This window comes from Nyctereutes procyonoides, unplaced genomic scaffold (genome assembly GCF_905146905.1).
Source record: "Nyctereutes procyonoides isolate TBG_1078 unplaced genomic scaffold, NYPRO_anot_genome, whole genome shotgun sequence".
Classification (NCBI taxonomy): Eukaryota; Metazoa; Chordata; class Mammalia; order Carnivora; family Canidae; genus Nyctereutes; species Nyctereutes procyonoides.
The window spans coordinates 14,528,058-14,554,012 of record NW_026575144.1 but is presented as its reverse complement, the minus strand read 5'-3'; the positions used below and the strand labels follow the sequence as shown (position 1 = coordinate 14,554,012).

Genomic DNA, 25,955 nt, shown 5'->3' with positions numbered 1-25,955 from the left:
TGTGACCCGGGAACAGAATGTGGTCTCATTAAGGGTGATTGGTGACAAATCCCTCACTTTGCTGTCCTAGAAATGGTGAGATCCACTTTCTCATAAACCTTGACCTGGTGGAATCAGAAAGGAAGAAGCTGAAAGGGAGGAATTGGCCCTTTGAGGCTGGGAGCACCCGGCCTCTTTACATCTACCCAGAGGAGCAGCAGACCCAGGGGTGTCAGGCCTGGCCTGTGCCTCTGGGCTTTGGGGATTCTGGGGGTGGAGTGGGGTGGAAGGGAGCTGTGCTGTTTGGTTCACCACCCGGCATCACGCTGGACTGGCAGCCTTCTGAGGGCAGGGCCCTGGGTTTGTGCAGCAGTCCTGGTGTTGAAGGCAAGGCCAGGAACACAGTGAGCATTTATACATGCTTGTGTTTAAGATTTTTTCTTTCTTTCCTTTTTTTTTTAAAAGATTTTATTTATTTATTCATGAGAGACACACACACACACACAGAGGCAGAGACATAGGCAGATGGAGAAGCAGGCTCCCTGCAGGGAGGCTGATGTGGGACTCGATCCCAGGACTCAGGGATCACAACCTGAGCCAAAGGCAGATGCTCAACCACCAAGCCACCCAGGTGCCCTCACATGCTCGTGTTTAAAACCAAGATCAAAGGCAGACACCAGCAAGCCCATCAGAGCAGAATCAGCCCGCAGTGTGGCAAGGCAGGTGGGAGCGGGGGGCTCGTGGGGGGGGGGTTCTCTTTCCAGTCCCATCTCCCCTGTGTGCTTCTGTCTGCTTTACTTTCCTCGTTCCGACTGTCCATGGAAGCCGCCTTGGGTCTCAGAGGAGAGCAGAGGAAGCCACGGCGGGGTCACAGAGACTTTTGTCAGTGGCCAGTCTTCTAAGCTGGGAGGCCAGGTGCCATCTTCATGAGGCAGAACCAGAACTGGGACTGTTTTTCTGAAAAAACAAAACAAAAAACAGATCATTGCTTTAATCCATGAGCTGATCAGGGAATCTATGGGAATTGACTGACATGTCTGATTGCAAACTCTGTCCCTGACTTACCATATAACTTCCAGGGAAAAGGCAGGGCCACTACTCAGTCCCTGAGTGGTCCATCTGTCAAAAGGGTGCACGGACCCCATCTGCATAGTCGGGGACACACTCCCTGTAAGCTGCACACAGTAACCTGGGCAGGAAAGACAAAGGCCACCTCATTGCAGCTAGGTCTTCGTGGCCATGGTGCTGGCTCAGTTTGTGGACCTTGTGCCACTGGTTTCAAAATGAACCTTGTAGCATCTCAGCTGGCATGCTTGAGGTTGCCCTGCCTGTCTATTGGACCTTCTTTCCTCTGTCAGGGCAAAAGTCTTTTGTTCATTTGTTCATTCCTTCACTCATCTGACAAATACATACTACAAATCTACTGCACTCAAGGCTCCGTGCTGGCCGCCGTGCACATCTGTGGGCAAGGAAAGTCCCTGTCTTCGTGGTGTTTTCGTCCTAGTCGGGGAGACGGGCAGATGGATATGGGCCAGCTCATCCCACAAAGAACTTTTGCATAAGATGCTGACTATAGCAATAAGAGGAGGAACAGATTGCTAAGAGCACACGACAGGAAAGATGACTTGTCTGTGGGAATAGGTGAGGTGCCCTTGGATTTGCTGCTTAACCTCCCAGAGCCTTACCTGTGGAATGGGCATGCTGCCATTCGCTTCGTGGGGTTGCTGTGAGAAGTAAAATAATGGATGTGGTAAAATAATGGATGTGGAAAAGCACTTTGACAAGTGTTGGCTGCTCCCATAACTCTCATGTGTCCCTAGTACTTGGGCCCCAGGTCCATGTTCTGCCCTCTTTAGGATAAACTGGTTTAACAGTCCAACCTTGCCTGGACAAACAGGGAAAAACCCATTCCAAAAACAACCGGCCTTAAAACCATTTTCTTGGGAGGGAGGTGGAGAATCGATGCGCATCCAGATCCTTGAGCGCTGTCTCATTGCTAAATCCAGCGTCCTGCTGTGGCCTGGAAAGAGCCCACGTGGGAGATGAGTTCTGACCTTCCCTCCGTGTGTGCTGCATACCTACGACTGCTCTGCCCTCTGGCCACAGCTTCTCAGTGCTCTGTCTGCAAAGAAATATTTAAAAGACTCAGGAAATGAACTCACATTTTTTTTTCCCTCCCCCTCCTTTTCCAGAACGGCACAGCCTTCCTGGAAGAAAGCAAACAAAACAAGTGTGACTGTTTAAAAAATTATTGGAAAACCCATTCTGAACACTCTGGCTTTGAGTAGCCTTCCTGGGTGGACGCGTCACCTACTGCTCCCTCTCCCCCCGCACCCCACGGGTGCGTGTGTGGGGAGGGGACAGGGCAGCCGCCAGGCCTTGCCGGAGGAGCCAGCTGACTGGCTGAGCAGGCCTGCCCACCAGGCCCCCCTGAAACAGCCGTGTGCCCCTGAACCGAGAGAATCATCTGCCTGCCTCCAAAGTACAGATGTCTCCTGCCCCATGTGTGGGTGACTATCTGGGGTTTTTAGGTGTGCTTGTTTGATTTGCGGCATCCTTGGTGCTGTTATGAATAACCCCGTTGGCCGCGTGGAGGCTGAAGATGGAGCCTTTTCATTTCAGCCATCTGGTCGGAAGGCTTTTCCTTTGATGAGGGAGAAACCTTTGCCGTGTTTCAACTGGAACGCTGCCTCCCAATTAAGGTGACAGCAGATGCCCAGTGGCCCGTCTTTGCAGGAGCAGGAGGCTCAGCCAGGCTCCGGAGCTCGGGCCCTGGCCGGGAGGGAGAGGGCCTCTCGTACGGATTATGCTTTGGCCTCGGCCTCGGCCTCGGCCCGTGCTGCCTGCACCGACTTGAAGGGATGCGGGGACCCCGCCAGGAAAGCCGCCGTGGGGTGTTTACCGGCTTGGGGGTTGGCTCTCCGCTCAGGTTTTCCGTGTCAGGCGGTGACAGCGATGCTTACAGACACCCTCAGGAGACGTTCCTCTGCTTTCATAACAATGAAGGATTTTTTTTTCTGACTCATCTTCAGAAGATCCCCCCCAGCCCCCTCCCACCGCTCTTCGTTTGAAAATAAATATAATTAGTAGCAGGCAGCCGTCCTGTATACAGCCAGCCCTTTCTGCCCGGGAGAGTTCTAATTAAATGTGCATGCGGTCTGTGCACTGTCTGCTGGACGCCTCGCCACCCGCTTCAGGGATCAGCAGCCCTTGGGTGGGTGCTGCAGGACGGAGAGGCCTGTCGCGGGGGCTCGGAGTCCGGCGCCCAGTTCTAGGTGCGGGGACTCGATGTTGGCCGAGTGGCAATGTGCCCATTGTCGCCCTGCACGGCCCCTGCCTGGGCTCTTCTCCATGCTCAGCCTCAACCTGGGCGGGCCCCGGGGTGCGGTATGCCTGGTCAGTGCTGGGGCTGCCCCCGCCTCCGCCCTCACCCAGAGCAGAGCTGCCAGGTATGGTTGTCATGGCAACGTGGTGGCTGCAGCCGCTGGCGAGGGGCACCTGAGCGCCTGCAGGTTGAGCTTGCTCTCTGGCGGCTAGGAGCCAGGGCAGTGTTCCTTTGTTCCCAGCTCCCGGCCTGGGAGGCTGGCCCTGACGCTGCGGCCCCGCCCCACGTGGCATGCGCTCAGACAGGTTATCCCCAGGTAACCCTGGGCTCTCCTTCCTGACCAAAGGGCAGGCTGGGTGTTCGGTGGCCACTGGCCAGGCCCACGGAGAGCTCATATTCTGCTGAAATCAGTGGGTCAGGCAGGCCCAGGAATGCGCGCACACGCGCACACACACACACACACACAAACACACACACACACCCCTGTGGGCATCTTCTGGGACCGCAGCCCAGTCAACAGGCTTGGTAAGATAGGCTTGGTGACCCGGGAGCGACTGTGCGCCTCCTGCCTCCTGTCCCTTGGGCGGGCAAGGCGGTGACCGGATGACTAGCTGGCACAGCCCTCCTTGGCCTGGATCGGGTGCAGCAGGCGTCATCGGAGCCACAGGCACCTTTACCCAAGTTGCTCAAAGTGTTTTCCGAGCAAACAGTTGTTTCATAACACCCGTGAGAAGTAGGTGGGGTGACAAAGCATTCTTTGTCCCTGTCTTACAGATGGGGAAATTGAAAAGCTCGCCTGGCCAGGTGGTGAGGCCAAGAAAGGAAGAAGGGAGCTCTCCTGCCAGGGACTCTGGGGTGCAGAGGGCCAGGACTTCTGCCTGGTTCTCTGGCCAGTGCATGCCCTGTTGCTAACTCCTGGGGGGTCCTGGGCTAGGTGGGGAGGCCCATCGGAGAAGGAGGCCAGAGATGGAGGAAGCTCAGGCTTCTCCCTCAGCACCGAGGAGCATCCGGGAACTGTTATTGCCCTGTGGTCTGAGGTGTTGACATTGGCCCTTGGCAACCTGGGAGGTGTCAGTTGTCTGGAAGTCACTGGACTCTCAGAGGTGGTCAGCAGATAGCTTTTGAGTATCCTGTGCTGGCCCAGGACCTGTTCCGGGTGCCGGGGATACAGTGGTGAGTGAAGCACACAGGCTCCTGGCCTATGCAACTTGCAGGAGGTAGATAACCAACACAGAACATTAAGAAGAAATAATTTTGGAGGGTGCCTGGCGCCATGAGGAGAGTACAAACAGACAGTATGACAGAGACTGGCTGGAGGGGAGCATGGGGAAGAGGGACGACTATGGAGAGGCAACAGGGCAGGAGTCTATGAGGGCTAACCCAGCATGAGGAGGAGCCAGACTTGGATGAGCATTCTAGAGGGAGGGGACAGCTGTGTATGGCCACCGGAGAGGGTGATAAGGGTGGCTCGTCCCAAGGTCAAGGACAAAGACGCTGCTCCTGAATGGTGGTGAGAGAGGGGACGTGGGGACCTGGTCATGGGCCAAGGGGCTGGGTGTGATTCTGGATGCAAGGGGAAGCAGTAGGGGAGTCAGGGCCTCTTGGAGAGGTAGCATGGACAGCCTCTTCTGAGAGACTCAATGGGGGGCACCAAGGAAGGATGACTTCTGGGCCTTTGCTGGAGCTGGAAGGCAGAGCTGTGGGTTCAGGTGAAGAGACCGAGGAAGAACACATGGAGGGGCGACTCCAAGAGGCTGGTGTTGTTCAGGGTGGGGGTGCAGTTTGAGACGCCTGCTTCTGGGCAGCTACATGTGAGGCTTTGGCCTCAGTGTTTCTTAAGGTGTCCCTCTCTAACAGTGGAGAAAAAGGGTGGTGGGTTCCATCAAAGGATGGTGGATTCTGTCGCAGCATGTCCTGAATTCACCTGAGGCCCTGGGTGCTCAAACCTTTTTCCAGGAGGATCAGATTCCTGTCTTCTGAGCTGGAGCAGATCTCCATCATGGTTGGTTTGTGACATGAAGAGGAGACCAGCTAGGGTCGGTGTCCCATCGTCCCCTTACTCGTGGGGGGTACATTCAGGGGACGCCTGAAACTTCGGATGGTACTGAACCCTATAGATCCACCATTTCCCCCCTGTACATATGTATGATAAAGTTTAATCTATAAATTAGGCACCATAAGAGATGGAAAACAACAACTAATAATAAAATAGAACACTTGTAACAATGTATTGTCCTGAAAGTTCAGCAAATGTGGTCTCTCACAAGATATTGTACTGTTCTCAGCCTTCGAGGACATGAGATGATAAAATGCCTACATGGTGAGATGAAGTGAGGTGAGTGATGTGGCCATTGGGACCTGGCATTAGGCTACCCTTGACCCTCTGGCTATGCAAATCAGGAGGATCATGTGCTTCCTAGCCTCAGTTGACCTCAGGTCAGAGAGCAGAACCCGGATACGGGGCAAATGTCTGCATGTGATGTGGTGAACAGCCTTCTCCAGATCCCACATGCCTGTCCCTTTCCATCCAGCTCCCTGCCTTCCACAGCCAAGTCCTTGGCCACTTATCCTTGCGTGCCATAATTAGGCTGATCGTATTACCTGTGGGTGAGGAAGACCTAAGTCTTGCCTGTCTTTGGCTGATACAAGGGAAGGATAAAAACTTAGCAATTTCTCATAAGAAGGGACATTTGATGAGGGTGGTCCATGTGGTCCCTGACCAGTGCGGCGTCCACTAAGCAGGAGGGCTAGGACTCTTTGTGGCCACTAACTTGGCATGTAGCTTTGAAGAACACGTTCATACATGCCCCATAGTATAAATTGAAAGCTGCGAAAAGGATTGCATCAGGGAAAAAAGCCATCCTCTTGGATTTGCCTCCCATGTATATCTCACTGCAGGGTCAACTCAGAGCCATTAGTGCAATGGAAATTCCAATTCTGGGTCTACAAGGAATTATTATTCCTTGTTATTATTTTAATTAATTATTATTTTTTTAGAAAGTAGGTTCCATGCCCAGTGTGGCACCCAATGCAGGGGCTTGAACTCAGGACCTTAAGATCCAGACCTGAGCTGAGATCGAGTCCTACACTTAAGTGACAGAGACCCCCAGAACACTCAGCTCTGTGCCCAATGTGGGGCCCGAAGTCATGACCTGAGATCAAGAGTCACATGCTCCCCGGACTGAACTGGCTGGGAGCCCCTCCACAGCATCATTTTGGGGCTAAGCACATGTTAGGATATTTACATCTATGGGAATTTCCTGGTATCTTGTTATAAAGCTTTACAGGTTTACATCTTGGGCTTTACAAGGAAGTTTCTGATGTATGGAGAACATTGTATTGTAAGGTTGTCTTTCCGTGTTAGGAATAGATCCAGGGATGCCAGTTCTCATACCAGAGGAGCGCCTTGGGCGAACACTCAGAAACTCACTCGTTCTGATCAGCTTTTCGGTGGACAGAACCCCTATCGCTGGTGTGTGCTTTAAAGCTCCCCAAGTGCTGTCATGGTCATTTTCTCATTCTCCATGACTCACAACGTTGTGGCATGTCGTCAGTGCAGCTGCAGCAACTAAGAGAAGTTAAGGCCGTTGTCCAAAGTCACACAGCAAAGGGAGAGCTGAGAATTAATGCCAGTCCTGCAACCTCTCCCACTTTCCCAAGTCCCTGTTGTTGCACCTTGGGTGGCAGGGGGCCAGGGTGGTTCTGGGCACCTGGACCGATGTCCCTGTGAGTGTGGCAAGCCTCGCCTGGGCGGTGCTTGAAATTCCCTGAGCTGGCTCTTGGGAACTAGTTCTGCTCACAGAGGGCCGTGTTGCAACGTGACCAATGGATGAGAAGGTTGAGACAGACAGCCATTACTTCACCAACGTGAATCAAGGTCACTTGTCACCTCAGGAAGCACACGGGGCTGCCACATTCAGCAGGAAGGCCCGCTGCCCCTGAGCCAAGCCCGCCATGTGGCCTGGCACCTTTCTCCCGTGGCAGGGAGAAGGGGAGCTTCTGGGAGTGAGGATGTGCAAGGCAGCCAGACCCAGGGGCTGCTGGCCCTCCCATCACACTGCCCGTCACAGAATCTAATAGGCCTCAGCCAGTGATGGGAGTCAGCCAGCTCCTGCCAATGCCTCCGGTGTCCTGGGACCCTTACCCCACTTGTGGGCACAACCCCCACATGGTATTTGGTTCCTTTCTCAAAAGAGGGGTGTCACATATGACCCTCTGTTGTCACCCAAGGAAATTGGGCCGACTGTGAGCTATCGGAGTGTCCCCACGGTGTCTTTCTTCATAGTTTAGCAGGTGGTACTTGCTTTCTTTTTATGAGAGAGTACAGATCTTGTCCACTTTCACTGCTGCCCATGTAAGTGCCAGCGAGAGGAGGAAGCTCACAGGAGGGCAGGGAGGAGGGGACCAGGCCCGGGGGTTGAGGCCTGGGTGGTGTTGCCTGTGCATGCCTGTGTTGGATGAGCTAGGACAGTACCTTTTCCCACTGGGCCTTCCAGCTCATGCTGGTACCATTGGCCTCGTCACGGCTTCCTTCTGGGCTTCCTTCCTCAGGGGAACAGCACTGAAATGTCCTTTGTAGTTCATTATTCAGGCCTTAGGTGCTGGCCTCAGCTCCAGTGTCCCTCCCAGAGAGAGCCCTTCCTGAGGAACGTGAGCTGCCCCCCTGCCAGTCTAGATGTTCCCCTGGGCACTTACCATGACCAGAAACTATTATTTGTTCGCCTGCTTGCTTCTAATGCCCCCTCTCACTAAAATAAAAGCTCCAGGAGGGGGGCACCTGGGTAGCTCAGTGGTTGAGCATCTGCCTTTGGTTCAGTGCATGATCCCGTGGTCCTGGGATCGAGTCCCGCACTGGGCTCCCTGCAGGGAGCCCGCTTTTCCTTCTGCTTATATCTCTACCTCTCTCTGTGTGTCTCTCATGAATAAATAAATAAAATGTAGGTATGGGGCCATGCATAGTTTAGCTCACCATCACAGCTTCAGCACCTGGCAGGGAGCCTGCTGGGGACACACAATATCTATCTATTGAATGAATGAATGAATGAATGCGACCCGGTATTGATGTGGAGGTGGGCACCAGGGGGGACAGGGTCGTACACGCAGAGGCTCTCAGGTGCCGTCACTAGCACGGGGCAGCCTGTGAGCTCCTGGACCCCTGCGGCCTCCTGCTGGGCCGAGTGGGAGGCCCATCCCAAGTTGCTTGGTTGTTATCTGATGGCTGAGTGGGTTGTGCAGATGAGTAAACAGTGACGGCCCGGGAGGTCAGGCGTAGCAGCCTCAGAAACTGCACGTGTCAATTGGATCGAGGAGCCCAGGAATGTGCTTTCCGTTGATGTAAACCTGCTGCAATAGACCACACCTGCTTCTTGACCCAGGAACGTGGGAAAGAGAAAGGCATGGCTTGTTTTGGTGCTGGCGGAGGAGCTGGTAATAGTAGAAGAATGCCCTTCTTCTGATTCAGAGCGGGGAGGTACTCTGGTGCCCTGCCAGGGCCTGAGGACCGCAGGGTCATCCCACTGCTCCATGCCCTCCCCAGTCGGCGTTCTGGCAAGTGACTTGTTCCGACAAGTACTCGCTTTGGGGATGGGACAGCCACTCTTTTGTCCAAAACCTGCCTTTGACCTAAAGCTGTACAAAGAACCTTTCGAAGAGGAAAATGATTGGGCTGGGAAGTCGTCAAGTCCTTAGCTCCTTCCCCAAGACCTTGTGTCCCCCACTTCCCCCCGGGGCCAAAGCATGCTGGGCCTTTTGGCTCCTGGCCTGCCATGGCATCTGTGGCTTCCGCCTTCTCAGGAGTCAGTCACATCCCCTGGAATCTTCTTCCTTTCCTCTCCCCTGCTCCCAGTTGTCCTGCTAAGAGGACATGGCAATCGGACAGCAGGCTTCTGGAGTCCAGAGTCAAAACCTGCGCAGAGGCTGCCTCCAGGGCAATAGCGGTATGACTTCCTGCAGGGTGGGTTTAGCTCTGGGGGATTTGAGTGGGATCAGGTGACATGCTCCCTCACCCCCAGTCTTTCTCATCCCAGTACTGCTGGTGGGGATGAGTGACCTACCCCTCCCACGCGTGGGAGGGGCTGCCTTGCTACACTCAGGACCAAGCACTGGTATTACTGGGGCCATGTCATTTGTGCCATTGGATGGTGGAACCTGTGTCTGTGCAGTGCCTGTACTATGCTCTGCAGAGGGGAACATTTGATGGAGGGGACCCACAGTGTGGACCCAGCCCTACTCACCACCCTACAACCTTCTGTAGGACTCCTGTTCTCAGCTAGGGATGGCTCCTGTGGCTGTGTGCTTTCCACTTTGGATTCAACCCACCCACCAAAGCTTTTGTGAATCTCCTCTTTGGTCAAATGAGCAGTTTTATTTATGCTTTGATTCTTTAAAATACAGAATATGTTTATTTCTTCTTGCCTCTTGTTCTTTCAAGCTTGAAATTCCTCAGCATATCAAAGTCTTCACAATGCCCTCAAACTTCTGTCTCCAAAAGCATTTTTACTTGGCTCTCCCTGGTGGGAGATGCTTCGCCTTGAGGACGTTGAAGTTTGTTTCTGGTTCTTGAGCTTGGTGGTGTCTGTAAGAACAGGTACCAAGATAGCAGCAGCCTTTTTTCTCACATGAGCAGCAGTTTGTGTTCTGTGTTTATGGATTTTAATTATTTCAAAAAGGAGTGGCCAAAGTCTACACAGTGTTTGATGTTTGGTGGTTTTATCTGTTAAAAACTGTTGTTTTGATGGCTTTGAAAAATCTTAGTAAAATAATTCAATGTTGTCAGAGCCAAGAAGGACATGCTTTCACCATGGCAGTTGGCATGCAGTCAATGTATGTACAAACCATATGGATAGAGATGACCATATTACACTCAGGATTAGTTTGTCTTTTTTTTTTCTTTTTAAGATTTATTTATTTATTTATTTATTTATTTATTTATTTAGAGCATGTAAATGGGGGGAGGGGCAGAGGCAGAAGGGGAGAGAATCTCCAGCAGACTCCTTGCTGAGCACAGAGCGGGACGAGGGGCTCTATCTCATGACCCCTGAGATCATGACCTGAACTGAAATCAAGAGTCAGACACCAAACTGACTGAGCTCCTAGTTTGTCTTTCTTTTTTTCTTAAAGATTTTATTTATTTATTCATGAAAGACACACACAGAGAGAGAGAGACGGGGGCAGAGATGCAGGCAGAGAGAGAAGCAGGCTCCACGCAGGGAGCAGGATCAGGCCCTGGGCTGAACCACTGAGCCACCCAGAGATCCTACTAGTTTGTCTTTCTAAAGATTGTTTTACCTAGTCTTTTAAAAAATGCCACCTAATTACCTAGATAACCATTTCTCAATAAAGGAGAATGAAACCTAGACCTTAACTTCTTGGTCCGCTTTGTCCCAGTTTCCTGCATCATCTCAGCCCACATGCACTGTGCCCTACTTGCTCCAGGAACGACAACGAGCTGCCTTGTCCTCTGCATGGCCAGGCCAATCACTAGCGTCCTGGCCTCACTGTGCCTGGGGGGCAGCCACCCCTCTCTCCCCATGGCTCTCTCACATCCTCAGGAAATGTCCTCTGTGACTCTGCAGGACCCCCCTCTTTCTTCTCCGCACAGCTTGCCCTGCTGACCGGGAGTAGTCTGCTGTCCTGTCTGCAATCCCCTCACCGGTTGCCCTCCCCGGTGCCAGTGACAATACTTCTGCTCAGGCTACTCATCTGGCCCTCTTGGCACTTGACACTTGTGGCTGCACGCAGGTGCTCCTGAGTCAGCACCCTTTACCAGCTCTGCACCCAGGCTGGTCCCACATCTCTCCTGTCTGGACTATGCAATGGCTGATCTATTAGCCCCCTTGCTCACATCTCTTTTCCCTTGAAACTTCATCCAGATCAATGAAAGCAGCAATCTGACCATGTGCGCCTCTGTAGAAATGTTCTGTGACTCCTGATTAGTTGGGAGTCACTCCCCAGCCTCTAGCAGGGCATGTGAAGCTGGCTCCATCACCTGGGCCCCATTTCTTACCACACTGAGATCTAGAAGTGCTGAACAACTTGTGTCCCTGGCATCTGGTTCTCGGTCATACGTGCTGCCTTGATAAGTATGGGTTCCTTTGCCAGGGACACCTTGATAGGTATGGATCCCTTTGCCAAGGACACCTCCTGACTTCTCATCTGCCTGACGAACTCCTATTCATCCTGCAAAATCCTTACCTAGAGTCACCACAGCTTCCTCCCAAGACAGATTCTTGCATGAGGCAGAGTCAGTGGAAGTCCTCTGAAGTGCGTGCAGACCTCTCATTTCCTTATTACTCTGTTGTCATGAATGTTTTTCCGCTGTTCTCCCGTTCCTCAGGCAGCGAACTGCATCTGTACACCCTGCTTTCTAGCACAGTGTGTAGCACTGTAGACCTTCAACAAACGTGCTGAGCTGAGACCTCAGATATTTCCAGGGTTGTTCCAAGAAGCAAATGTCCTTGGCCCTGTCCTTAGGCCTCATCACAGCTAATCACAATCAAAGAAAAAATCTGACAGGGACCCAAGAGACACACAGAGCTCTTTTCCCCTTTCCTGGGGTGGTTGACTGCTCTTCCTTTCTTTGGGCAGAGGAGCTGAGCTTGATTGGGCTCTGTCACAGACTGACCCTGAACCTCCTGGGGCTTCAGTTTGCTGAAGGAAACACACGCCGATAGGGTAACGCAGCCGAGAGTGTTAAGTGAACGGTAGGGGCACCATGGTTCTCTCCATGCCATTCAGCACCTGTCCTCTCTCCAGGTGACACTTGCAAGTGGGACGTGGGACGCCCCGCCCATGCACAGAGCTGTTTATAAAGGCAAATGCGTGGTCCAGGAGTCCTTGATGTGGTTTGGGTCTGCGATGGGTAAGGGCAGTAGCAGCTGTGTTTGTTTATTGGGGCGATGGCTGAGGAAGAGAATAGCACCCTTTGGGGATGTGTCTAAGGTAGGATATGTGATTAAACCACAAAGTTAAGCCCACAGAGCGTCCATTTGGGCGAGTGCATTTGTTAACACTCCTGGGTGGGAGTGGGTGGTAATGGAGTTGGGGGATGGGTGCAGGTGGATGGGTGGGTGGGGCCACTGTAGGGCGGGCAGGTCTGCCTCCTGTGCTGCTCCAGGCACAGGCAGCTGTCACACACCCAGGGAAGCCTGGGCGCTGGTCGTGCTGTTAGCCACAGCACAAGCCAGCGGATGATGCATCAGCAGCTTGAGGAGCGATGGCACCTGGGTGTGCAGCTCCCATCAGAGCAGCATGTGAAGGAAGTACACATCGGTGGGGGGTTTGGGCCGGGCCCTGCTGCTTGCGTCCCCCGCGTCTGTCAGGGTACTGGATAACACCTGGGTGGACTTCATCCTGGAGCCAAATGTGTGTAACTCCTGTGATTAGCTAACCAGGTGACTCATTGCTTACACTTCCTGAGTCCTCAACCCTTTTTTTTTCTTCCAGGAAGATCTCTATAAACGGGTCATAAAATATGCTGCATGTTGTGTGCCAAATGCCTCTGCAGATACTTGATTCCATTCTGCATGTTCAGATGGTTCCCAGGAAGTAGACACCTTCCGCTGACTCTCAACTAATGGGGTTCACTGGTGGTTGCAGCTTGGCCCATGGGATCGATTTTGTTCCTTTGTCCATCCATATGTACCTGTACTCGCTCACTCCTACCCCAGATGTCACTGAGCACTTACTAGGCCAGACACTGCTCAGCCCAGCTGTGGAAAGCTAACTGAGGCAGTCCCCACCTTCGAGAGCTTGGAAGAAACCAACCATAGGGGGTGAATAAATGCTGGGAAAGAACGAATCCTGGGGTCCTCAGCATGGTTGTCAGTGCAGAGTTGTTCAGCCCCTTTCACAGAGAAAATGCAGTGGCATCTGGTCTGTCATCAGTACGTAATACAATACTTATTTTAAATAAGTATTATAATGGTGCTTATTACTCAGCACCATTGAGGATCTTCCAGGATAGGTGCTATCTAGATGTGATGTTCTTGCCGTTGTTATAATCAAAAGCACCTAATGACCACATATACTAGTGCAAACTAAATAATATTAGTTTGTTGGTTAAACAGCTGCTCAGGGAAAGGTTTTGTAGACCAGCAGTGGTGTGTGAGCAGAACTTTCCAAGCCATCTTTGGGGTAGCCCGGTGAAATAGGAACACTCCAATAAAGGTGAGGTGCAGGCTGGGAACCTGCTCCAGGTGCACCTCACAATGCGCCTCACCTGGGTAAACACACATTTGCATATCAATGTATGGATTACGGAGGACTTCCTTTTCTCAGGCCTAGGAGGTGCCCTGTTACACACGCAGGGGGACCCAGGGCCAGCCAGCTCTCAAATCCCGTGCAACAGGAGAACCCAGAACTCTATCTTCAGAGTCCCAGGGGCTAGTCCTACATAGCGATTTCTATCTGCTTTCCCTTAAAGGAAGGGATCCTGTTTTGTAACTCACCCTGCCTTCAAATGCAGACCCGGCCTCCAGGCTCTGGAGGCCGCTGGCTCCTGCGTGAGCTAGCCAGATTTTGAAATTACCTCTGGAGCCAGTCATTATAAAAAGCCTGGTACTCCGAGGGGGAAGAGAGGTAGCTTTCATTGTAACTGATGAGCTCACCAGGTATGGATGGAACCTTCCAAAGGGGCCAAATTAAATAGCAGGCCTTGAGCTCAGGCCCCGCTGCTGCTGTGAGGAGCAGGTGGGAAGAGTATCAGATGTGTGAAGTCCAGGTGACAGGTAACTGGATCCCCGCCGCTGAGTCACTGCGTGTGATAGGCTTAGGGAAGTGGTGTGGGGGGGGCACAGCCACACCCCCTCACCTGTCCGCAGAAGGGCCAGCGGGTTAACCCACACCTGTCCTGCAGGGCTTGCCTCGAGTGGATGAGAGTGGATATAAATCAGTGCAATTTCCGCCACAGCAGTCATTAACCTGTGGGAACTGTGCTGAGGCAGGTAGTTTCGGGAGAAAAGGCTCTGGAAGCGCTGGAGGGAGATTAGAGTTTTTTGCTCTTGCCATGATTTGCGTGCATTTCAGTGTGCGTTCAGTTCCAACTTGTGACCATAAAATAACCTCATAAATGAGATTACTAGGCAGGGGAAATCGACCTGGTTTTGACAGAGGGCCTGGGATGCAGGTTGGCTTCTCGGGAGAGTGGAGAGGCCTGACCCCAGCTGGGGTCCTCAGTTTTCGGTCCTGTCTGGGGAGATCTTTGGCCTCACTGCCTTGTATGACACTTCCCCCTCAAGGCCCTGTGGTTCTGTTCGCTGTAATGAATCAGAGGCCTGCCCCGGTTCTGCGGGAGCAGCTAGTCCATCTGCCCGAGCGGCAGCTGGCAGGTGACATGTGATCCTTATTTTCAGTTGCTTGGGGACTGGGACTGGCTTCTCAGGGCCCTCTGCACATGGGCAGCTGGCCCAGGATTACAGGAGGCCAGATAATTTTGGGAGGACTCTATGGTCTAGTGGTAAAGGACCCTGAGAGTGGGCCCTCTGTTTTGATCATTTGGGCCCCAGCATCTAGCACAAGATGCTCAAGACCAAGAACCATTTGTGGAAAGAGGGAGGACACAACAGGAGGAAGAAACCTTCCCTGGAATTCCTTCCTTGGAACACAGTACTACCTGCCCTCAGCTGAAGTCCTGTTCCCTCTAGCTCACTCATATTTCCATCAAGCACTTGGATGTGTCTTTAGTGGGTTCTTTTTTTTTTTTTGTAAAGATTTTATTTATTTATTCATGAGACACACACACATACACACACACACAGACACACACACACAGAGAGAGAGAGAGAGAGAGAGAAGCAGAGACACAGGCAGAGGGAGAAGCAGGCTCCATGCAGGGAACCCGATGTGGGACTCGATCCCAGGTCCCCAGGATCAGGCCCTGGGCTGAAGGTGGCGCTAAACTGCTGAGCTACCCAGGCTGCCCAAGGGTTCTTTTTCTTTAATTTCTTTTTTTATTTTTAAAGATTTCATTTATTTATATGAGAGCGAAAGAGAGAGAGAGTGCGTACAAACTGGGGGAAAGGCAGAGGGAGAGGGAGAGGCAGAAGCAGACTCCCCACTGAGCAGGGAGCTCAATGCAGGGCTCAGTCCCAGGTCTCTTGACTCCCTCATCAAATATTAGTTGACCACATACATGAGGGTTTACTTCTGGGCTCAGAATCCTTCTAATTCCTGCTTTGCCACTGTTCTCCTACAGCATGGCATCTGCTGCAGAGATGGTTTCTCATGGACCCAGAGGATCACAACCTGAGCTGAAGGCAGATGATTAAGCAACTGAGCCACCCAGGTGCCCCTAATGGGTTCTTAACCCCCCTCAAGAATAACAATGAGAGAAATCAAATCTGTTACCTGCATTTCACTGACCAGGCCATCCAGGCACAGAGCAGGGATGGCTCTTTTCCAGTGGTGGTATCCTCCACTGGGAGAGCTTGGTTCCCACATGCCCCTTGAGCACCCATGCCCTTCTCCTTCCTGGAAGGTGTGCTTGGTAGGGGTCAGTGAGGCTGATCCAGAGGGGCTCAGAGAACCCTCCTCCCCCATCAGGCTTCTAGAAACAGGCTTCTAGACCTGACCCTGGTTTCCAGAATGCTGAGTTAACATTTCCTTTACCTGTACAAGGAGGCTGATGGGTGGGTGGCTGGGAGTCCTCCTGGTAGAAATGCAGTGAGTATGACCACATCAAGGGGCTCCCAAACACAGAGACAGATAGATACCAAGGATAACTGTTCTTATAGCCTTGAAGTTGAGTTTCACAGGAAAAGAGTTTTAAAGTACTTAACCTATATTTAAGTGTGGAATGAAAAGAATGGCTTCCCTTTACAGGAATTCGAAGTCCTAGAGGTCAGCTGGTGCTGTGGACTGCACGCATGTTTATGTCCCCAGCCTCTCAACCCCAAAATTCATATGTTAAAAACCTCATCCTCAGTGAGATGGTGATAGGAGGTAGAGCTTTTGGGGGTTATGAGGCTAAGAGAATAGAGCCCTCATGAATAGGTTTAGTGCCGTTACAGAAAAGACCCCACAGAGGTCCCTCATTCCTTGGCCGTGTGAGGACATAGCAAGAAGTCATCATCTATGAACTGGGCAGCAGGTTCTCACCAGGCACCAAATCTCCTTGTGCCTGGATCTTGGATTTCCCAGTTTCCAGAATAAATATTTGAGCAGTAAATGTTTGTGTTTTTTAATTTATTTTTAAAAATATTTGTTGTTGAGAAGCCTCCTAGTCTATGGCATTTTTGTTGTAACAGCCCAAATGGACTAAGCTACAGCCCTACCAAACTAATACAATAACTTTGTTTCTAAGGGAAGCAGATTAAAATAACATCCCTCAGAGATCATTAAGTGCGTGTGTATAGTTGTGTGTGTGTGTGTGTAGTATAAGCACGTGGCAGCAACGTTTCAGTGTCATATGCACAGCCATCCTTTGTCATCCTCTAAGTGGTCCGGGGAAGGAATCCGATCAAATGAAGAACTTGAAGTTCCAGTTTCTATTTATAGCCTTGCAATGCTCAAAGAACTTCCCAGCTGTTCTCTGCTCACATGTGGCTTTCAAGAGGTGGGAGGGTAGTTGGAGCTGCTCCTGGATGTGCCTAAGCCTCTCGAAGAACACTCTGGGTCCATGAGAAACCATCTCTGCAGCAGATGCCATGCTGTAGGAGAACAGTGGCAAAGCAGGAATTAGAAGGATTCTGAGCCCAGAAGTAAACCCTCATGTATGTGGTCAACTAATATTTGATGAGGGAGTCAAGAACACCCAATGTGGAAAGATAGTCCTCAACAAAGATGTTGGGAAAACTGGGTGGGCACATGCAGAAAAATGAAATTGGGTTGCTGTCTCACACCATTCACAAAAATTAATTCAAAATGGATCATAAGATCCCAAACTAAAATTCCTGGAAGAAAATGGAGGAGAAACTCCTTGATGTCGGTCTTGGCAGTAATTTTTTGCATAAGTGCCAACGAAAACAAAGCAAAACTTGTTTTTGGTGCAGTAGGACTGTATCAGACTTAAAAGCTTCTGCACAGCAAAGGAAATAATTGACAATATGGAAATGGAAAGACAACCTGTAGAATGGGACAAGACATTTGCAAACCATGTATCTGATAAGAGGTTAATATCCAAAATGTATAAAGGATTTGTACATCTTAATGACCCCCCAAAAAATCCACTAAAGAATTTGAATTAAAAAATGGGCAGAGGAATGAAATAGATGGTCTTCCAAAGAAGACATCTAAATGGCCAACAGGTACAGGAAAAGATGCTTAATGTCACTCATCATCAGGGAAATGCAAATCAAAACCACAATGAGATGGCACCTCACACCTGTCAGAATGGCTGGTATCAAGGAGACAAGAGATAACAAGTTGGCAAGGATGTGAGGAAAAGACCTGTGCACTGTTAGTGGGTATGTAAATTGGTTCAACTTCTATGGAAGTTCCTCAAAAAAAAATTAAAAATATAGTATGATTCAGTAATTCCATTTCTGGGTATATACTCAAGAGAAATCAAGAGGATATAGAAGAGGTATACACAATCCCAGTGTTTATTGTTATATTAATAACAATAGTCAAGATATGGAAACAAGCTACTTGCCTGTCAACAAATGAATGGATAAAGAACCCCCCCCACACACACACAGACACTAGAGTATTATTCAGCCATGAGAAGAAGGAGATCCCGCTATTTGCAACAACATGGATGGAACTTGAGGACAATTATGCTAAGTGAGATAAGTCAGAGAAAGACACATACTGTGTAATATCACTTATTTGTGGAATATAAAAATGCCAAACTCATGCAAACACAGTAAAAAGTTGGTTACCACAGGTTGGGGGTGAGGTGGGGAAATAGGAAAGAGGTTACTGAAGGGTACAAACTTGCTACTAGCAGATAAGTAAATCCTGGATATCTGATAAAATGTATAGTGAATATAGACAACAATATTGTATTATATTTACCAAACTTGCTGCAAGACTAGATCTTAATTGCTCTTACCACAAAAAAGAAATGATAACTATGTGAAATGATAGAGGTGTTAAACACAATGGCAGTCATATTATAATATATAAATGATTCAAATCAACATGTTGTATGCCTTAAACTGACACAATATTATATGTCAAATGCATGTCAAATATAAACATAATATTTTTATGTCAATAGAAGAAGGAACATTCTGTACACTTGGCATCCAGCCCCCAAAATGTCTAAAGCCAGGGCCTTCATTCTCCCCCTGAACTGTGATCCTGATGGTTCGCCAGGAGCTCAGCACCCGGGCCATCTCCCAGTCCCCAGAGACATCACCCGCCATGGTAGGATCACATGTTCCTTCTGCTCCAGCTTCTTGGGACCCTCAATAGAGAGGTCTTAGTTTGGTGACAGGAGTGGTGGGAATGCAATCATTCCGAGGTTGAGGAATTTCATTTAACATACAACAAATATTTGTTGTGTATCTGCCTTGTGTCAGACAAGTGTGATACACTTTTATCTTTATTCCATTTAATCCACGTGATAATCCTATGAGATAGGAATTCCCTTTTCCATTTATGAGATGAGGAAACCAGAGGAGCAAAGAACACAGCTGGGGAGGGACCGAGCAGCTCTAGACTGTCCATCCTTTGACATCAAGGTAGTTTGCATAGATCACCTGATAATGTTACTGCAGTGTTCAGGTGCTCAAATATTTGCTTTGCTTCCTTTTTCCTTTGAGATCTGCATTGTGGACTGTGTCCCTGTGTCCTTGAGTGTAGAGCTTGCTGCTGGGGGGAGCTGGGAGACTGTGACTTCACTGGAGCCTGGGGTAGGATTCCAGGGAGAGTGACTAGGTTTAGCAAATAAAAGTGCAAGATACCCAGTTAAATTTGAATTTAATATCAGATAGACAACGAATACTTTTGTGTTTTAATATAACTATGTGCCATGCAGTCTTTAGGATATACTTATGCTACAAAAGTATTCCCTTATTTATTTAAAATTCAAGTTTAACTTGAGTTCCCAGTGAAACTTGAAGCTGATCTAATGCTGAAGGAGGCTCCTTTTGCAGAGGCTGGGACTGGATTCAGCTTGGCTCATGAGCTCTGTGGGTTCTTTCTGAAATTAGCTTCACCATCTACACTCAAGGTTACAAATTGGCAACTTGGACAGAATCTGACCAGCCATGTTTTGTTTAGCTGGCATCATGTTGATTTGTTTTAATGATTTATGTATTTATTTGAGAGGGTGATGAGAGAGAGAGAGAGAGGGAGTCTTGAGAAGGCTTGCTGCTGAGTGTGGAGCCCGATGCAGGGCTTCATCTCACAACTATGACATGGTGACCTGAGCCAAATCAGTAGTCAGAGGCTTAACCAACTGAGCCACCCAGGCACCCCTGACATGGTGACTTTAAAAAAATTGGTCAGTTTTTGAAAACCAGGAGTTTCTACAGACAAATCTAAATGACATTCTTTTTAAAATTTATTTTAATTCCAGTATAGTTAATATGCAGGTGTATAGTGTAGTGATTCAGCACTTCTATACATCACCCTGTGCTCATCACAAGTGTGCTGCTTAATCCCCATCACCTATTTCCCCCATCCTCCCACCTACCCTCTGGTGACCATCAGTTTGTTCTCTATAGTTAAGAGTCTATTTCTTTGATCGACTCTCTCTCTCTTTTCCCCTTTGTTTGTTTTGTTTCTTAAATTCCACATATGAGTGAAGTCATATGGTAATTGTCTTTCTCAGACTGACTTATTTTACTTAGCATGATACTCTCCAGCTCCACTCATGTTATTGCAAATGACAAGATTTCATTCATTTTTATGGCTGAATAATACTCTGATATATATATATATATCTATATATATCTATATCTATCTATATATATATATATCTTCTTTATCTTCTTTATCCATTCACCTATTGATGGATGCTTGGGCTGCTTCCATAACTTGGCTATTGTAAGTAATGCTACTGTAGGCTCAGGGGTACCTGTATCCCTTTGAATTAGTGTTTTCATATTTTTTTGAGCAAATGCTCAGTAGTGTGATTATTGGATTGTAGGGTAGTTCTATTTTTACCTTTTTTAAAAACTATTTTTTTAAAAAAAGATTTTTTTATTTTTAAGTAATCTCTACACCCAACATGGATTTTTAAAAAAGATTTTTATTCTTTTATTTTTAAAGATTATTTATTCATGAGAGACACACAGAGAGAGGCAGAGACACAGGCAGAGGGAGAAACAGGCTCCATGCAGGGAGCCTGATGCGGGACTCGATTCTGGGACCCCAGGATCACGCCCTGAGCTGAAGGCAGATGGTCAACTGCTGAGCCACCCAGGTGTCCCCAAACATGGATCTTGAACTTACAACCCTGAGATCAAGAGTTGCATGCTCTACTGACAGCCAGCCAGGCTCTCCCCGCCCACCACCTTTTTAAAAAGATAGGTACCCCTTTAGGGTGTCTGGTTGGCTCATTTGGTTGAGGGCCCAACTCTTGATTTTGGCTCAGATCATGATCTCAGGGTCATGAGATTGAGCCTCACCTGGAATTCTGGCCTGAGTGTGGAGTCTGCTTGAGATTCTCTCTCTCCATCTGCCCCCTTGCCACTCGTGTGTACTCTCTCTCTCTCTCTCAAAAAAAAAAAAAAAGGAAAAAAAAAAGAAATTTAAATACAGCCCCCCCCCCCGTTTTTAACTTTTTGAGGAACCTCTATATCATTTTGCAAAGTGGCTCCAACATCCTTGCCAACACTGGTTTCTCGTGTTGTTGATTTTAGCCATTCTGACAAGTGTGAGGTGGTATCTCCTTGTAGTTTTGATTTGCAATTCCCTGATGATGAGTGATGTTGAACATTTTTTCATGTACCTGTTGGCCATCTGGATGTCTTCTTTGAACAAATGTCTGTTCATTTCTTTGCCGATTTTAATTGGATTATGTGTCTTCTGGATATTGAGTTGTATTAGTTCTTTATATATTCTGGATACTAATCCTTTATCAAATATTTGCAAATATCTTCTTCCATTCAGTAGGTTGCCTTTTAATTTTGTTCATTGTTTCCTTCATAGCGCAGAAGCTTTTTACTTTGATGCAGTTCCAATAGTTTATTTTTGCTTTTATTTCCCTTACCCCAGGAGACATATGTAGAGAAATGTTGCTGCAGCTGATGTCAGACAGATTACTGCCTATGCTCTCTTCTAAGATTTTCATAGTTTCAAGTTTTTAGGACTTTCATCCATTTTGAGTTTCTTTTTTGTGTATGGTGTAAGAAAGTGGTTCCATTTCATTCTTTTGCATGTAGCTGATCAGTTTTCCCAAAACCCATTTTTGAAGAGACTGTCTTTTCCCACTGGATATTCTTCTCTGCTTTGTCAGAGATTAACTGACCTTATAATTGTGGGTTTATGTCTGGGTTCTCTATCCTGAATCATTGATATATGTGTCTATTTTTGTGCCACTACCATACTGTTTTGGTTACTGTAGCTTTGTAATATAACTTGAAGTCTGGAATTGTGATACCTCCAGCTTTGCTTTTCTTTTTCCAAATTCTTTGGCTATTCAGAGGCTTTAAAAATATGGAATGTTTCATGAATTTGCATATCATCCTTGTGCAGGGGTCAAGCTATTCTTCTCTGTATCATTCCAGTTTTAATATATGTGCTGCCAAAGTGAGCACTAAATTTTTGCCTTTTTTTAAATTTCAAGTTTTTATTTAAGTTCAAGTTAGTTATCATATATGGTAGAATTGGTTTCAGGTATAGAATTTAGTGATTCATCACTTACATACAACATCCGGCACTCATCACAACAAGTACCCTCCTTAATACCCATCACCTGTTTAACCCATCCTCTGCCCCAAAATATCAAATCTGCCATGCTGAGCCCTTAGGACCTCATGGCAGCAGTCATCTGCAGCCAAGCACTAGCATCCCTTTAACACAAGGCATGTACTCACCAGTTTGCCTGTTCCCATTCCCATCCCTCCCTGTGGTTACATTCTACTCACTTAATTCACTTCTTGTCCAGCCCCGGCAGGTATTGAGTTTTTGACTCCTGATCTACACTATGTGCCAAAAAATCTACTTTTTCCAGTGACAACAAAAATACTAAGAGTCTTCATTGGACTAGCCCCATCAACTTCTTCCATTTTATAGCATCTCCTTTGCAGCTCCCTCCCTCAATGCACTGATACCCATGCACTGGTTGCTGGTTATCCCTTCCCTGCAAGGATTGCCAGCCTGACCCCAGAAGGCCAGGCCATGGGCATAGCTTCTTTTGAGACAGCTCCATGAAGCCTTCCCCAACTCCCAGAATCCCTCTGTTGAACACACAGAATCACATTGCCATTTAGTTGAATTTCTTCATTGTACAGATTAAGAAATGGAAAATTCTAGCATCTCTGTAAGACAGGGCATGCACTCACCAGTTTGCACTCAAGAATTGCATGGAATGAAAACTGTAAAACTGTGACTGGAGCTCAGGCAACATGGACATGGGAATTTCTTGCCAAACCACGTGCTATTCATGAGGCTCTTGCCTCAGCGCCCCTCACCCACCGCAGGGCATAGTGCCACACGCATAATGAGGGCTCTCCCACGGACTGATTGGTTGAATACTCACTTGGTGCTCCTGGCCAAGCAGTTCTCTCTGTTGAACAAATTACCTTTATACATTGCAGTCTCTAGAGCTGAGATGAGGGGGAGTTCACCATAATCTTCAAATTATTTAGCAATGTCTTAGAACCACTGGCCATGATACAAGGATCTAAGAAAAATGTCCCCTGTTGGAATGTGGAAAGGAGGCGGGGGGGGGGGGGGAGCAGGAATTCTGAGGCACTGTGATAGGGATTTTAGTTTTGTTTTCTGCTGCCCACAGCCAAATGTTGCTCACTGCCTGTTTTTATAAATAAAGTTTTATTGGAATGCAACCATACTCTGGTACGTCTTTGAATGGGTCCACTCACACTACGTGGCAGGGTTGAATAGTTGCAGCTGAAACTGTATGGTCTGCTGATCCTAAAATATTTACTGTCTGGCTCTTTATAGAAAAAGTTTTCTGAACCTTGATGTAAACCATTCATCAGCCCTCAGGGGTGAATGTTATTATCCTCACTTAACCAAAGGGGAACTGGAATCAGAGAGGGTAGTGTGGCTTTCTCCGTCTTGCCGCCCAAAGTGTGGTAGGACGGAACACAAGTATTTGATTCCAAAACCCATCGTCATTTGACCAGATGCCCATGGAATAAAGTCCAAATTTCTTAGCAGGGATCAAACTCACTCATCCAACTTTATTCTTTTGTGTGCCTGTCGGGGCAGCAACTTTGAACTCCTTGCTGGCTTCCAAACACACTGTGCAACATTCTGCATCTGCATCTTTGTAAAGAATATTTCTTTTCACCAAATCCCCGACCTCTTTCTTTATTAGTGAAATCCCTTCATGATGCATTGCAAATCTTACCTCCTCTGTGGAACCTGCTCTTTGTCAGACAGTTAATAAGACCAAGAGCCAACATTATTAGTATTTTCTTTGAGCTGTGGTCTAGGCTGGCCGCTCTGCTGTATGTTCTATGTCATCTTTTTATGGCAACCCTACAAGGTAGGCACCAGTAGTCTCATTCTCAAGGGGCACACACAGGTTGGGAGAGGTTAAGTGACTTGGCCAGGGTTCCAGGGCTAGTGAGATCTGGACCTGGGATTTGGTCCAGGTCTTTCTGATGTTCAAGTTCAGCTGTTATGACCACACTATATACAGCATCCGTTGTCTGCTCTCATGTTTTCTCCTACAGGCCTGGCTTGAGAGCATTTGCTTAGCCTAAGCTGACAACGGCTGTCTCCTGGAGGCTGGGAACTCTTGGGTGGCAGCGACACGCCCGTTTACGACTGTAACCTGGCACGTGGAGGTGACTCAGTAACTATTTGCCACCTCTCATTTCCGCTGGCCTGGGGGCCTTCCCTGCACCTCCCCACACCAAGGCTGGCTGGGGCCCCTCTTCTGAGATCCCCGATCACAGTGTGCTGCACTGGGCTGGGAGCCACAAGAAGGCGGGGCTCGCGCCCCGTCTACGCCCCAGCTCCCGTCACATAAAATGCACCATGAAGTGTGCTGACTGATCACATGATAATGACAGCATCTTGTCTTTACCATGCCAACCCTGAACCTCATTTTATTGTTCTTCCATAGTATTTCAATAGCACTTGGCAATTTGGGGAGACAAGATTTCCCTATTTCCTTTCTGTTGGTGCCACCATCTCTCTCCTCTGAGTGGACTGCATGTGGTAGACAACCCAGGCTCATTCCCTCACACTTACACTTTACTTTGCTGGCTTGGTATGTGTTTCTTTATTAGCATTTGAAAAAGGTTCTTGGTTCATCCGTAATTAAGTAAAAGTTCATAGCTGTGAATAAAAGACTGGTTAAAAGTAGCAACACCAAAAGGAGTCCTTTTTTTCCCCAAAGCCTGCCTTCCTCTAGGAAACCCCCCAGTTCTGAGCAGTGATGTGAATCCACACATCCGTATGGGCTTACTCAGACTCAAGAAAGGGAAACGTGTTGAACTATCATCACTCACTGATAAATAATAACAGCAGCAACAATAACATCCTGACTGCGGTCAGTCGGCACACTTCATGGTGCATTTTATGTGACGGGAGCTGGGGCGTAGACGGGGCGCGAGCCCCGCCTTCTCGTGGCTCCCAGCCCACTGCAGCACACTGTGATCGGGGATCAGAAGAGGGGCCCCAGCCAGCCTTGGTGTGGGGAGGTGCAGGGAAGGCCCCCAGGCCAGCGGAGAGGAGCGGTGGCAGCCCCGGGCCTCCGGCACTAGCTGGAGCTTGGTGCAGTGCTCAGACAGCTATTGCTATGTCTGGGATGAGTGACAGAGTGAGGAGCATCTGAACGCAGAGGCCGGCTGCCAACCTGCTCTCTGAGTTCAGAGGAATGGTGGGGAGGGGGTTCTCTCTGAGGCGCACCCACCTATTCCCAGGTCCCCACAGGGGAACTGAAGACCACATAGAGGTGGGATGGTGCACACCAGCCCTGCCAGCCCCTCTTTCCACCCATCTCACATCCCTTCTCTGACACCCACACGACGAGTCAGAGAAGATCATTCTTTCCTGGGACTAGACAAATGAACAGTGTAAAGAATCCATAAAGAATCCACTGGCTTCTGTTGCCTTGCATTTTATTTATTTATTCATTCATTCATTCATTCATTCATTCATTCATGAGAGGCACGCAGAGAGAGAGGCAGAGACACAGGCAGAGGGAGAAACAGGCTCCCTGCAGGGAGCCCGATGTGGGACTTGATCCCAGGATCCCGGGATCATGACCTGAGCCAAAGGCAGACACTCGACCACTGAGCCACCTGGGGGCCCCTGTTGCCTTGCATTCTAACGAAGGTTCCAGAAAACAGTTACATAAGGGATGTATCTGAGTGGCTCTCTGGAAGGGTATGGAATTATCTACCAGCTTGACAAGTGATTTGTCCCATCAGGGTTCTGGAGGAGAGCGGCCGTGTGCTGCACTAGCCATCTCAGTTGGGCTTTGCCTGCCAGAGACTCCTCCAGGAGGCTGGAAGGACCTGGAGGATCCAAGGTAGAGTCAGGGTCTCAGCTCCAGGTCCTGGGAGAGCTGCGTGACTGTCAGCATTGCCACCATCTACAGCAGCCCTGGAACAAC

The 25,955-nt window shown here is 48.9% G+C and overlaps 1 long non-coding RNA gene, 1 other non-coding gene and 1 pseudogene across 2 annotated transcripts; 1 reads left to right on the top strand and 2 right to left on the bottom strand.

Moving 5' to 3' along the window:
- Nucleotides 1–423: 423 nt before the first annotated feature.
- LOC129499263 (uncharacterized) lies at nucleotides 424–2,954 on the bottom strand. Its single transcript, XR_008662322.1, has 4 exons — nucleotides 2,882–2,954; nucleotides 1,665–2,101; nucleotides 1,045–1,168; nucleotides 424–936 (listed from the first exon to the last, which is right to left on the bottom strand). It is a non-coding gene; the product is annotated as an uncharacterized LOC129499263 (long non-coding RNA).
- Nucleotides 2,955–9,165: 6,211 nt separating this feature from the next.
- The window catches only part of LOC129499262 (calcium load-activated calcium channel-like), a 54,467-nt pseudogene continuing 37,677 nt past the window's right edge, over nucleotides 9,166–25,955 (top strand).
- LOC129499276 (U6 spliceosomal RNA) lies at nucleotides 21,848–21,954 on the bottom strand. Its single transcript, XR_008662327.1, has one exon. It is a non-coding gene; the product is annotated as a U6 spliceosomal RNA (small nuclear RNA).